Genomic DNA, 15,028 nt, shown 5'->3' on the forward strand with positions numbered 1-15,028 from the left:
GAGCAGGACAGGCAAAGGCAGATCTGACCATACACCCCAAATCCTCACAGATATTCAGTGGAGAGTCTGTTACTCTCAGATGTAACATACAGAGAGGAGAAGTCACTGACTGGAAATACACATGGCGCAAGGATATTGTAGACTTCCTCAGTAAGAAGCATGAATATGAGATCAGTGAGGTTAAGATGTCAGACAGTGGTGACTACAGGTGTGTCGGTACACATATTGATCAGAATAAGCATTCTAAGTGGAGTGATGCAGTCAGACTGACGGTGACAGGTAAGTCATCTTATCTCTCATTCACATCAGTGCCTCCATGCCCATAACCACTTGACTTTTGGCCCCATTTTAAGGATGCTATTTTGTCGTTTAAAAAATGTCAGCCTACCATTGCTGTTCAGATTCCTCCATTAATTCTTCCTCATTTCATTTGATAATTGAAGAAATATGGGGTAAGAGCATACTTTTAACTGATTGGTGCACTAATTGCATTTGTCGTAATTTAACTGTTTCCTCAGCTCTGCCTACAGCCTCAGTGAAGATAGTCACTACCCAGGAACCACTGTACTCCGGAGACACAGTCAAGCTGCAGTGTGACATATCAGACTACACAGACTGGACGTACCACTGGTTAATAAATAAAGAACGGCTTTCCAGTCACACCAGTAAAACCACCACCATCTTTCTCTCTGACCAGGCTGGTCAGTACCAGTGTGAGGGGACAAGGACAAGACGGCCCCAGAAGTCATATCTCAGCTCATCTCTCCACATCAGCGTCACTGGTGAGCTAATTATTTATCTTCAATCACTATCTGGACATTCAAAAAATCTGAGCCAATGAGGGTTCATCTAATTACATATATACAGTATACACTGTAAATTGAAACTGAATAGTGTGAACATACCCCTAAAATCAGCTTTTATCAAAACTTAACTGCAACAGCTAAATAATTAAAAATGGCCAAGCATGTATCCAGATGTTTTGATATCCTGCTATCTGTTTTCTTAGCCCTGCCCAAAGCTACACTGACCATAAATCCAAACCCTGTGTACACTGGAGAGACAGTAACTCTGACGTGTTCAGTGGGGTATGACAATGCCTGGAGCTATACATGGTACAAAGACAACACTAAGAAAGTAGTGCCCCAGTCTGACAGACACACTACAACAGGAGCCACTTTCACCATCAGTAGCCCTGCTGTGTCTGACCAGAGCCTCTACTGGTGTCAGGGAGAGATCCAGTCCAGATCCATATCATCAATCATCAGTGATCCTGTCAATATCACTGTGATTGGTGAGGAATTGTGTTTGTGTGTGTGTGTGTGTGTGTGTGTGTGTGTGTGTGTGTGTGTGTGTGTGTGTGTGTGTGTGTGTGTGTGTGTGTGTGTGTGTGTATTTGTGTGTGTGTAGACATCACTGTATATGTCAGTATTCTGATGACTAGATCTTCGTAAGTCAGACAGCTCAGACTGCATACTGTATGTTCAGAAATGGCAACTTATGATATGGTCATGTTGTGATGAATCCTGATCAACAGTATTTTACATTCTAAGTTGTGTGATTGTATTTATTGTCTGTGGTGTGTCTGTACAGATAGACCTGTGGCTGTTCTGACCCTCCAACCCAACTGGCCTCAGATATTCAGTGGAGAGACTGTCACACTCAGATGTGACATACAGGGAGGAAAAGGGATTGAATATGCTTTTTATAACAGTTGGAAGTCGTTCTACTCGAAAACAGAGTCTGAGTACAGAATCAGTCCTGCAAAGAATGGTCTATACACCTGTGAAGGTCTTCAGAAAATCAATGGCTTAAAACACTCCGAGACAAGTAATGCTTTACAATTGACCGTGTTAGGTAAGTCTGTTTTTATGGGATTGCAAGAGAAAGAGACAGAATAGTGAGAAAAATACAAAAGGGATGAGGTCAAATAGCAGACAGTGAGATCAATGATGGAACTAAACTTAATTTGATTTTGGTGTAAGGTACAATACCATGATAACAAAATGGGTAAACATTTTATACTAAAATGATTTAATTAAAGAACAAACATTTTAATTGTGTCATCTCCTTTATAACAGATAAACCCCAAGCTGTCCTGAGTGTCTCTCCTCAGTGGCTGAACCCTGGAGACTCAGTTACTCTGAGCTGTGGGGTTAAAGAGTCATCTACAGGCTGGAGGTTCTTCTGGTACCGAACTGTTCGCTACACAGCTGGGTTACCCTCCCTATTGGACAAGTCCTACTCTGTAGAGCCTCTATCTGGCAATGGGACTACTGAAGACTCCTACACTCTGATCCCTGCTGGTCCTAATCACACAGGAGGATATGTGTGTAGAGCTGGGAGAGGAGACCCAGTCTATGACACACTCTACAGTGAACCTCAGTTTCTCTGGTCAGGAGGTAACTAACTGCATTGAAACTGCATTTAACCACATTTAAGTCATCCTCATGTGTATATATAACTATAAGTTTGAGTCTTTCTCTTTGTTTCAGACCTGCATCCTTCAGTGTCTCTCAGAATAAGACCCAACAGAACTCAACACTTTACATCAAAGTCTCTCTCACTGAGCTGTGAGGAGAAGGGAAACTCTACTGGATGGAGACTGAAGAGATACAGAGAGAGAGGAGTGGAGTCAGGGTGTGGCTCTAACTGGGGATCAATATCAGGTTCCACATGTACCTTCAGGTCCACACTTGAAAAGGACAGGGGAGTGTACTGGTGTGAGTCTGGATCAGGAGAGTACAGTAATGCTGTCAACATCACAGTGGATGGTACGTCTATTGTACAATATTCACTAACCTTTTTTACATTTCAATGTATGATAATGATGTTCAATTCTGAAACTGAATGAATGTATCTCATATAAAATACAAGCTCATAAGACATTAATATATTGTGTGTGATTATTCCAGATTTACAGTATTATTTATATATTATGTTACACAGCTGGTGCTGTTATCCTGGAAAACCCTGCCTATCCCATGACTGAGGGAGACTCTGTGACTCTGCTCTGTACAAATAGATATCAGGAAACAAACCCAAACCCCAAGGTTGATTTCTACAAAGATGGAGAACTCATCAGGAATGAGACCACAGGAGAGATGACCATCCCTGCAGTATCCAAGTCAGATGAAGGCTTCGATAAGTGTAAATCTAATGAAGGAGAATCACCAGAGAGCTGGGTGACAGTGAGAGGTGAGAAGAGCAGTGTGTGTGTGTTTGAGTTTGAGTTTGAGTTTATTTTTACAGGGACAGTGCACATTAATCAACGTTTCAGTAAAAGTGCCGGTTTTAGCCAGCCGGCTAATTTTCAACCGCAGTCCCTGGGCAGGTTATTAAAAACAATTACAATATAGACAATAACAACATAGAACAAGACATAGCATACAGACATAGCAACATAGGACAAACAAGACGTAGCATACAGACCGAGCAACATAGAACAAAAAGCAGCAAGACAAAATTCATAAAAGCAACAAAGTGTTTCCACACCTCACAAGTTACAGACAACAGACATGGAAAGCGGCAACACACAGCTAGGGACCATGTTCACAAATCTGATTGACCTTTAGCCATGTCTTCAAGCATTTTGTGAAAGTGTGATATGTGGTGCAGTTATGTGTGTCTGATTGCAGTGTATTCCAGACATGGGAAGCTCTCACAGAAAAAGCGGATTTACTAAAGGTGCTTTTCCTTAGGGGAACTACACAGTCACCTCTCATGGCAGACCTTGTGGATCTGCTGCCATATGTTTGGGTTTTCTGTTTAACAAAAATACTGAGTGGAGGGGGAGCCAAGCCATTTAGGATCTTGAATACAAGACATGCATCGGTGTATTGCACAAGATTTTCCCAGCTCAGGAGCTCATGCTTTCTAAGGATGTGACAGTGATGATGGCTATTGGGCTTCCTATCAAGCACTTTGAGAGCCTGTTTGTAGACAGACTGAATAGGTCTTACTGTTGTACAGCAAGCTTGGGCCCAACTAGTCAAGCAGTATGTTAAGTGGGGGAGTATCATAGATTTGAAGTACAGTTTTGCTACCTCTGTAGTCAAACAATTTCGTATAAATCGGAAATTAGCTAGGTTGAATTTGGTTATTTGAATTACCTTTTTCACATGCTTTTTAAAAGAGAGGTTGGAATCAAGTATGATGCCAAGGTACTTAAAATCAGATACCCCCTGGAGCTTCTCCCCTGACACATAGACTTCTGGCTCAGTAGCATCTGTTGCCCCCTTTGTGAAGAACATGCAAACAGTTTTTTTCACATTGAGATGCAAACACGAGTCACTGAGCCACTTTGTAACCTGGACCATTACAGTAGTGAGTTCTTGTGCAGCTTGTTGTTTGCTCTTTGCATGCACATATATCACTGTATCATCTGCATACATTTGAACTTCAGACCCAGTACAGACAGTGTGTGTGTGTGCGTGTGCGTGTGTGTGTGTGTGTGTGTGTGTGTGTGTGTGTGTGTGTGTGTGTGTGTGTGTTGATGGTAAAACATATGTTTTGATAGTCCCTCCAGGTTCGGTTGTCTCCATCTCTCTGCCTTCCAGGCTGCTGTGTGGTCTACTGGTGGTGTCTCCCTTTCTACTGGTGTCTATCATGCTGACGGTGAAATGCTGCAGGGCTCAAGGTGACCACTTTATTTCAGTGTGTATCTACAAGAAGTTTATCCAGCTTGATATGTTCCTTCTTTATGTCATGCTCTTGTATTACTGTTATCAAGTAATGTTGACTCAAATGGTTCATTTAAAATGTAAATAGACAAAGTGCCCAGTGGCAGCTATTTCTGTTAAACATCTTCTAAGGAAATGTTCTTCCCCCAGAAAAGGCAAACTAACATTTTCATTACTTCTGAAGGATTACATTTTAGTGCTGTGCAGTTGAACGAGCAGTTGAATCAGTTTAACTCTAATGCTACTCTCCGTCCGTTATATTCCTATAGGCATGTGTTCAACAACCAAATCTCCTCAAGATGAGTTACGATCTGATGATATCATCGAACAGACCGAATCATCCGTGTGATCATTACAGTATGAACTGTGAGCTGAATGACCATTTTTATGATTTTAAAGTTTTTGCCATTGCCTTGCCATTGATTTATGATAGCGTTTACTGAGTCAAATATCATTGAATGAAATTTTACAAATACTAAATGCTATGATTCAGCAAGTTGACGTTTTCAGCTTTTGGGATCTTGTATGCTTTGTTATTGTTGATTGTTGTTAATATTCTTGAAATATTACACTTACCCCTCTTTGATTTCAGTTTGTTGATTGAAAAAGGGTGCAGTGCCTGTTTTGTTTAAAAGTAGAATTTGTTGTATTTTTTTTATATGTTGTATTTTAGATAATGTCATGCTTTTTACATGCAGGTGCATATATGCTGTATGTGAATATTTTCTGGGACTAAAGGTGGGTTTATACTTGGTTGGCCGACCTACTAAAACAACTTTAACAGTTATGTTGGAACATGTATAATTTGTTTTTAACTCAATTAATGCTTATTTTCATTTACATTTTCCATACTTTCCACTTCGATGTCTATATGTTTTTTTATAAAATGTTATTTCTTCAGTAGTTGTTATAGGAGCCAGATGAGTGTTCCACTATTGAACTTGAATAAAGAGGGTGTGCATTGTCTTACATCAGATAGCACAACGATTCTGCCTGACGAGAGTCACATAGGAGTAACGCCACCTGACGTAAGACAATGGAGGTTGTGTTGCATTTTGTATTTTGTATTAATTCTCATTTGTCAAATAAAAAGTGATGATTCCCCACATCATTGTATTGCTTTGAAATATAATTTAATTTAAGGACATATTCCTTTTACTCTCTGTATTGCTGAGTTGAAACAATGCATTTACATCTTGAACATTCCTATACATTTCTTATTATGTAAAGCAAAACCTTTTAACAAAATCTCTATACACCATATTGCTGTCAGTCTTCTTAAACCACTTTCAGATTTGACTTCTACTGATATGAACCCATACAGAAGTGGCCAATGTCTGTACTAATATGATGACATAGAGAGAGGAAGGAATAAGAGGGCAGACCCAGTAGACTGAGGGGTTATGTTGTTGCTATGTGACCAATGACCATATTAGTTTCTATATAGTGATCCACAAGGATGTTGAGTAGTTCCAGGCCTGTCCTGAAGGGGGCGATAAGAAACCCCAGATATTTACATTATTATACCCACTGAAGGTTTTTTTATTTATTTTTTTATTTCACCTTTATTTAACCAGGTAAGCCAGTTGAGAACAAGTTCTCATTTACAACTGCGACCTGGCCAAGATAAAGCAAAGCAGTGCGATAAAAACAACAACACAGAGTTACATATGGGGTAAAAAAAAAAACATAAAGTCAAAAAGGTGAAGTCTCTTAACTGCTTTCACCTGTAACATTTCTCTCCACATGTTTCTTTCTTCACACATGTTGTACATGTCCCACACTCTACACTCTTCTACATATTTTTAGGGGTAAAGTGTTGACAAAAATGGATTCATATATTCAACATGTAATGATGTGAAGCAAAATGAAACTATACACTTTAACCTGGAAACCCGGTTACCCAGTTCCAGCTTTGAAACTCCTCCAATCTCTCATCAGTGGTAATACATTCCACACAGCTCTGCCTCTGATGTACACATACACACAAACAAATGTGTGTGTGTGTGTGTGTGTCTGTATGAAGTTCTGTCTGTGTGAAGAAGTCCATTTCCATTGTGGCACAACTGAGGTTAGCTGGCTAGGCTTGCCACCTGACAGCTGAGCAAACGTTTGAGAGGAGACCTACACTATCTATCTATCTATCTATCTATCTATCTATCTATCTATCTATCTATCTATCTATCTATCTATCTATCTATCTATCTATCTATCTATCTATCTATCTATCTATCTATCTATCTATCTATCTATCTATCTATCTATCTATCTATCTATCTATCTATCTATCTATCTATCTATCTATCTATCTATCTATCTATCTATCTATCTATCTATCTATCTATCTATCTATATAATGTAATATGAATAGACTATAAACCGCTACTCTTTTTTCTCAGACTTTTTACATTCCTCTTGAATCTTTCTCTCTCAGTTTTTCTGTGTGACTGTGAAGAGGCGTGATCTAAGCAGACTGTCATCATATAGGAAGTAGAGGGGTTTGTCAGAAGGACTATAGTTCTAGAGAAAATCACTTGTCTGTGGGGACAGAATGGAGAGCACCTTGCTCTGTTTGCTACTAGGTAAGTACTGAGTTAGTGTGTGTGTGTATGAACACTAATTACCTGATTTACTAAGCCCTTAAGGTAAAAAGGAATAAGACATTAATGGAAATGAAGACAGTTTCAAGCTTTAACTTAACGTTTTTTTTGTATTTTTGTATCCCTTATTGAGAAAACATTAGTAAACGGCACTAAAAGGAAATTGCAGCAAAATATGGTGTAGATATGGAGTAAGCAACGCCAGGGTTGTGGGTTCGATTCCCACGGGGGGCCAGTATAAAAAAAATATGTATTCACTAACTGTAAGTCGCTCTGGATAAGAGCGTCTGCTAAATGACTAAAATGTAAATGTGTGGTGGCGTGCATTTAGCCAGGTCATCACTATGGAATTAAAGATTGACGCTAACTCAGTGCTTGCAAAATGTGCTGCCAATGAATACAAAATGCAAGATTTGTTGGATGTGTTGTAGTATCAAGTTGTGATTATTGTAAATGGTTGAGGGTTCCTTTGCTACAGTTATATTAAACTGTGTTAAGAGATGAATGAGTGGTGTTTTGGTGTTTTTGGTCTCTGTACTCTCACTGTGTGCAGAACATGGGAAGTCAGTGGCCATTTATAGCTGCAGTCTGTAATTCAAACTACCTTAAAATGGCCACCCTGCCACTTGTTGTGGTATACGGCTGAGGGATGGGGCTAAGGAAATTCATTCATCTACATTGTTCACAATAATTGTCATAAAATAAACATACATTTTGGGTTATGATGGAATAAGACTTGAAGACTTGAAGACTAGTGTAGAAAACTATGTAGAAAACGCAGATTGCATCTTTAAAATAAAGCACAGGATGGATTTGGTAAACAGTAACATGAATATGGAATGTTGTTATTTATTTCAAAACTAATATTGGAGCAATGTGACTTTCTTTGTTTTAGTGCTGAGTACACACATCTACTCTGGACACTCTGAAGATGATGATGGTAGATATTTGTACACTTGATCAAGCCTTCATCTCTTAATGCTTCATTATATTTATTTGTGATGTTTAAAGCTGCTTTTGGATAGACATATTTTGTGTTTTGAGTGTCTCAAAATAACATTTGTAAAGCAATTTTATCATGCTGGTTTTATTTTGTGCAGGACAGGCAAAGGCTGATCTGACCATACACCCCAAATCCTCACAGATATTCAGCGGAGAGTCTTTTACTCTCAGATGTAACATACAGAGGGGAAAAGTCACTGACTGGGAATACACATGGCGCAAGGATGTTGTAGACTTCCTCAGTAAGAAGCATGAATATGAGATCAGTGAGGTTAAGATTTCAGACAGTGGTGACTACAGGTGTCTGGGTACACATATTGATCAGAATAAGTTTTCTAAGTGGAGTGATGCAGTCAGACTGACGGTGACAGTTAAGTCATCTTATCTCTCATTCACATCAGTGCCTCCATGCCCATAACCACTTGACATTTGGCCCCATTTTAAGGATGCTATTTTGTTGTTTAAAAAAGGTCAGCCTACCATTGCTGTTCAGATTCCTCCATTAATTCTTCCTCATTTCATTTGATAATTGAATAAATACGGGGTAAGAGCATACTTTTAACTGATTGGTGCACTAATTGCATTTGTCTTCATTTAACTGTTTCCTCAGCTCTGCCTACAGCCTCAGTGAAGATAGTCACTACCCAGGAGCCACTGTACTCCGGAGACACAGTCAAGCTGCAGTGTGACATATCAGACTACACAGACTGGACGTACCACTGGTTAATAAATAAAGAACGGCTTTCCAGTCACACCAGTAAAACCACCACCATCTTTCTCTCTGACCAGGCTGGTCAGTACCAGTGTGAGGGGACAAGGACAAGACGGCCCCAGAAGTCATATCTCAGCTCATCTCTCCACATCAGCGTCACTGGCGAGCTAATTATTTATCTTCAATCACTATCTGGACATTCAAAAAATCTGAGCCAATGAGGGTTCATCTAATTACATATATACAGTATACACTGTAAATTGAAACTGAATAGAGTGAACATACCCCTAAAATCAGCTTTTATCAAAACTTAACTGCAACAGCTAAATAATTAAAAATGGCCAAGCATGTATCCAGATGTTTTGATATTCTGCTATCTGTTTTCTTAGCTCTGCCTGAAACTACACTGACCGTAAATCCAAACCCTGCATACACTGGAGAGATAGTAACTCTGACATGTTCAGTGGGGTCTGACAGTGACTGGAGCTATACATGGTACAAAGACAACACTAAGAAAGTAGTGACCTTAACTGGCAGACACACTACAACAGGAGCCACCTTCACCATCAGTAGAGCTGCTGAGTCTGACCAGGGTCTCTACTGGTGTCAGGGAGAGATCCAGTCCAGATCCATATCATCAATCATCAGTGATCCTGTCACTATCACTGTGAAAGGTGAGTTACTTTGTTTTGTGTTTTTTATTATACAAATGGACACTATTCATATTGAGTAAATCATGTAGACATGATCCATGTACTGTTGAAGTCGAAACTTTACGTACACCTTCGCCAAATACATTTAAACTCAGTTTTTTACAATTCCTGACATTTAATCCTAGTAAAAATTCCCTGTCTTAGGTCAGTTAGGATCACCACTTTATTTTAAGAATGTGAAATGTCAGAATAATAGTAGAGAAAATTATTTATTTCAGCTTTTATTACTTTCATCACATCCCCAGTGGGTCAGAAGTTTACATACACTCAATTAGTATTTGGTAGTATTGCCTTTAAAATCTTTAACTTGGGTCAAACGTTTTGGGTAGCCTTCCACAAGCTTCCCACTATAAGTTGGGTGAATTTTGGCCCATTCCTCCTGACAGAGTTGGTGTAACGGAGTCCGGTTTGCAGGCCTCCTTGCCCGCACACGCTTTTTCAGTTCTGCCCACAAATGTTCTATAGGATTGAGGTCAGGGCTTTGTGATGGCCACTCCAATACATTTACATTTACATTTTAGTCATTTAGCAGACGCTCTTATCCAGAGCGACTTACAGTTAGTGAGTGCATACATTTTCATACTGGCCCCCCGTGGGAAACTTGACTTCGTTATCCTTAAGCCATTTTGCTACAACTTTGGAAGTATGCTTGGGGTCATTGATCATTTGGAAGACCCATTTGCGACCAAGCTTCAACTTCCTGACTGATGTCTTGAGATGTTGCTTCAATATATCCACATATTTTTCCTTCCTCATGATGCCATCTATTTTGTGAAGTGCACCAGTCCCTCCTGCAGCAAAGCACCCCCACAGCATGATGCTGCCACCCCCGTGCTTCAAGGTTGGGATGGTGTTCTTCGGCTTGCAAGAGCCCCGTTTTTCCTCCAAACATAACAATGGTCATTATGGCCAAACAGTTCTATTTTTGTTTCATCAGACCTGAGGACTTTTCTCCAAAAAGTATGATCTATGTCCCTATGTGCAGTTGCAAACCATAGTCTGGTTTTTTTTATGGCGGTTTTGGAGCAGTGGCTTCTTCCTTGCTGAGCGACCTTTCAGGTTATGTCGAAATAGGACTTGTTTTACTGTGGATATAGAAACTTTTGTACCTGTTTCTTCCAGCATCTTCACAAGGTCCTTTGCTGTTATTCTGGGATTGATTTGCACTTTTCGCACCAAAGTATGTTAATCTCTAGGAGACCGAACGTGTCTCCTTCCTGAGCGGTTTGACGGCAGCGTGGTCCTATGGTGTTTATACTATTGTTTGTACAGATGAACGTGGTACCTTCAGGCGTTTGGAAATTGCTCCCAAGGATGAACCAGACTTGTGGAGGTCTACAATTTTTTTTCTGAGGGCTTGGCTAATTTCTTTTGATTTTCCCATGATGTCAAGCAACGAGGCACTGGGTTTGAAGGTAGGCCTTGAAATTCATTCACAGGTACACCTCAAATTGACTCAAATTATGTCAATTAGCCTACCTTGACATCATTTTCTGGAATTTTCCTTGCTGTTTAAAGGCACAGTCAACTTAGTGTATGTAATCTTCTGACCCACTGGAATTGTGATACAGTGAATTATAAGTGAAATTATCTGTCTGTAAACAATTGTTGGAGAAAATACTTGTGTCATGCACAAAGTAGATGTCCTAACCGACTTGCCAAAACTATAGTTTGTTAACAAGAAATGTGTGTAGTGGTTGAAAAACGAGTTTTAATGACTCCAACCTAAGTGTAGGTCAACTTCCGACTTCAACTGTATAAATGAATAGTTACAGTACTTCCTACAGAAGTAAGATCATACGTTGGAGAGATTTGTGCTCTGAGTGCATTTGTCTTCATATATAACTGTGTTTCCACAGCTCTGCCTACTGCCTCAGTGAAAGCCTCTCCACAGGGTCCCGTCTATTCTGGAGAGACAGTCACTCTGCAGTGTGACATATCAGACTACAGAGACTGGACGTACCGCTGGCACAGAGACAACCAACTGCTTCCCAGTCCACCCAGTGAAAACATCACCTTCTCTCTCTCTGACCAAGCTGGTCAGTACCAGTGTGAGGGGACAAGGACAAGACGGCCCCAGAAGACATATCTCAGCCCATCTCTCACCATCATTGTTGCTGGTGAGTTTAAAAACATTACCATCACTTACTTAAATGTTGAGAAGGATAAGATCTTCATAATATTCTATTCTGTGAAAGTCTTTTTTTAAACAACATTTTTAGGAAAAAAACAGAATCATATTTTCAATTCACACCAAATCAAGTCAACATACACCCATAATGGACTTCTATAGTATGAAAACGTTCCAACAACAACTAAATATTTGGATATTGCTAAGCATGTATCCAGATCTTTAAATTATGCTCTTTTCTCACAGCCCTGCCCAAAGCTACACTGACCATAAATCCAAACCCTGTGTACACTGGAGAGACAGTAACTCTGACGTGTTCAGTGGGGTATGACAATGCCTGGAGCTATACATGGTACAAAGACAACACTAAGAAAGTAGTGCCCCAGTCTGACAGACACACTAGAACAGGAGCCACCTTCACCATCAGTAGACCTGCTGTGTCTGACCAGGGCCTCTACTGGTGTCAGGGAGAGATCCAGTCCAGATCCATATCATCAATCATCAGTGATCTTGCCAATATCACTGTGATTTGTGAGGAATTGTGTGTGTGTGTGTGTGTGTGTGTGTGTGTGCATCTGTGTGTGTGTAGACATCACTGTATATGTCAGTATTCTGATGACTAGATGACTAGCCTGAGTACAGAATCAGTCCTGCAAAGAATGGTCTATATACCTGTGAAGGTCTTCAGAAAATCAATGGCTTTAAACACTCCGAGACAAGTAATGCTATACAATTGACCGTGTTAGGTAAGTCTGTTTTTATGGGATTGCAAGAGAAAGAATAGTGAGAAAAATACAAAAGGGATGAGGTCAAATAGCAGACAGTGAGATCAATGATGGAACTAAACTTAGTTTGATTTTGGTGTAAGGTACAATACCATGATAACAAAATGGGTAAACATTTTATACTAAAATGATTTAATTAAAGAACAAACATTTTAATTGTGACATCACCTTTATAACAGATAAACCCCAAGCTGTCCTGAGTGTCTCTCCTCGGTGGCTGAACCCTGGAGACTCAGTTGCTCTGAGCTGTGGGGTTAAAGAGTCATCTACAGGCTGGAGGTTCTTCTGGTACCGAACTGTTCCCTACAGAGCTGGGTTACCCTCCCTATTGGACAAGTCCTACTCTGTAGAGCCTCTATCTGGCAATGGGACTACTGAAGACTCCGACACTCTGATCCCTGCTGGTCCTAATCACACAGGAGGATATGTGTGTAGAGCTGGGAGAGGAGACCCAGTCTATGACACACTCTACAGTGAACCTCAGTTTCTCTGGTCAGGAGGTAACTAACTGCATTGAAACTGCATTTAACCACATTTAAGTCATCCTCATGTGTATATATAACTATAAGTTTGACTTTTCCTCTTTGTTACAGACCTGCATCCTTCAGTGTCTCTCAGAATAAGACCCAACAGAACTCAACACTTTACATCAAAGTCTCTCTCACTAAGCTGTGAGGAGAAGGGGAACTCTACTAGATGGAGACTGAAGAGATACAGAGAGAGAGGAGTGGAGTCAGGGTGTGGCTCTAACTGGGGATCAATATCAGGTTCCACATGTAACATCAGGTTCACACTTGAAAAGGACAGTGGAGTGTACTGGTGTGAGTCTGCATCAGGAGAGTACAGTAATGCTGTCAACATCACAGTGGATGGTACGTCTATTGTGTAACATTCACTAACCTTTTTTACATTTCAATGTATGATAATGATGTTCAATTCTGAAACTGAATGAATGTATCTCATATAAAATGCAAGCTCATAAGACATTAAAATATTGTGAGTGATTACTCCAGATTTACAGGTTTATTTATATATTTTGTTACACAGCTGGTGCTGTTATCCTGGAGAGCCCTGCCTATCCCATGACTGAGGGAGACTCTGTGACTCTGCTCTGTACAAATATAAATCAGGAAACAAACCCAAACCCCAAGGTTGATTTCTACAAAGATGGAGAACTCATCAAGAATGAGACCACAGGAGAGATGACCATCCCTGCAGTATCCAAGTCAGATGAAGGCTTTTATAAGTGTAAATCTACTGAAGGAGAATCACCAGAGAGCTGGGTGACAGTGAGAGGTGAGAAATCGGTTTTGATCACATTATCTTTTCATAATATCTGTGGTCATCAGTGATTTGTATTGTTAAAAAGCATACTGTAGGTTTGGAGTTGCAAGCTCAGGCTGGTCATCTGATCTCAAGTTAGATGTCAAATGTATAATGTATCTACAGAATTGTTTCACTTTGTCCACTACTTTATTTATTTTCTATAACTACCTCAGAGTCTGATGGTGATTTGCTGTTCTCTCTCCAGGCATAACTCCTGGACCCTCTACATCAGTCCTAGTAGTAGTGGTTGTGGGCCTGGTTGTTGCTGGTGTTCTACTGGCCATTCTCCTGGTACTGCTGTGTCGATATAAAAACGCCAAAGGTGAGACTTTTATCAATTCTCATTTAACTTGTTTAAGAGAAAAATGTCGAATTACAAAATGTTAAAACAGTAATGTCCTGATATAATAATATGCATTTTTCATTACAGGTTCCTGTTGTAACAGGATATTCTCGTGAGTACACCTGTCTTTCAACTACGTTCCTTTTCATACAGTAAAATATAATCTGTGTGTTTCATGAGTATCTCTCTCCATGTAGGCCCCCCCAGCCACACAGCACCAACCTGGACCCCCAACAGGACCAAGGATCTACCCAGGGCCAGGCTCCTGATGCTGGGTATACACGTCTGCAGCATGGTCAGTCTCTCAGCCCAGATCACTATCACTCTCCTCTCTCTGTAACTTCATCCACTGACTTTTCACCATCCACTTTGTATACAACATGTTACTGTACTCTGTCCCTAGGCAATCTGAGGGATAACTAACCAATTAATCTTTCTCTCTCTTCTTTGACCAACAGGTGGCGCTAACATCTACGATACAATCACTCCCTCAGACAATAATGACAATGGTACTGTTACTGTATGTTAAGTTTAGCATGAATACAGTATAGAGATGTTGTTGCAGTTGTTCTTCATATGTTTAATATGACTAGCATACTAAGACTAAGTAGAGATATTAGTGTATTACCTGTATGTTTCAGATGCTGCTGCTGCTACTGCTGGACCAAGCGATGTGATGTACATCCAGATTCAACTCAAAATGTTGGACAAGAAAAAGAAAAGTAATTCTTAAC

The 15,028-nt window shown here is 40.0% G+C and overlaps 2 long non-coding RNA genes and 1 pseudogene across 3 annotated transcripts in view; all 3 read left to right on the top strand.

The window, feature by feature from the left end:
• Positions 1-1,614, top strand: part of LOC311132542 — a 107,608-nt pseudogene extending 105,994 nt beyond the window's left edge. The window contains exons 9-12 of the transcript in view: positions 80-279; positions 519-782; positions 1,010-1,287; positions 1,594-1,614. The product of the transcript in view is annotated as an uncharacterized misc_RNA (transcript). The remainder of the gene's footprint in view (positions 1-79; positions 280-518; positions 783-1,009; positions 1,288-1,593) is intronic.
• A 5,610-nt stretch (positions 1,615-7,224) lies between these two features.
• LOC311133086 lies at positions 7,225-8,406 on the top strand. The gene is made up of 3 exons (XR_014613564.1): positions 7,225-7,264; positions 8,178-8,222; positions 8,383-8,406. It is a non-coding gene; the product is annotated as an uncharacterized lncRNA (long non-coding RNA).
• A 5,763-nt stretch (positions 8,407-14,169) lies between these two features.
• LOC311131762 lies at positions 14,170-14,799 on the top strand. Its single transcript, XR_014613463.1, has 4 exons — positions 14,170-14,273; positions 14,382-14,406; positions 14,492-14,589; positions 14,753-14,799. It is a non-coding gene; the product is annotated as an uncharacterized lncRNA (long non-coding RNA).
• The last annotated feature ends 229 nt before the right edge of the window (positions 14,800-15,028 follow it).

The sequence above is a fragment of the Coregonus lavaretus genome, assembly GCF_964263955.1.
Source record: "Coregonus lavaretus genome assembly, chromosome: 7".
Taxonomy (NCBI): domain Eukaryota; kingdom Metazoa; phylum Chordata; class Actinopteri; order Salmoniformes; family Salmonidae; genus Coregonus; species Coregonus lavaretus.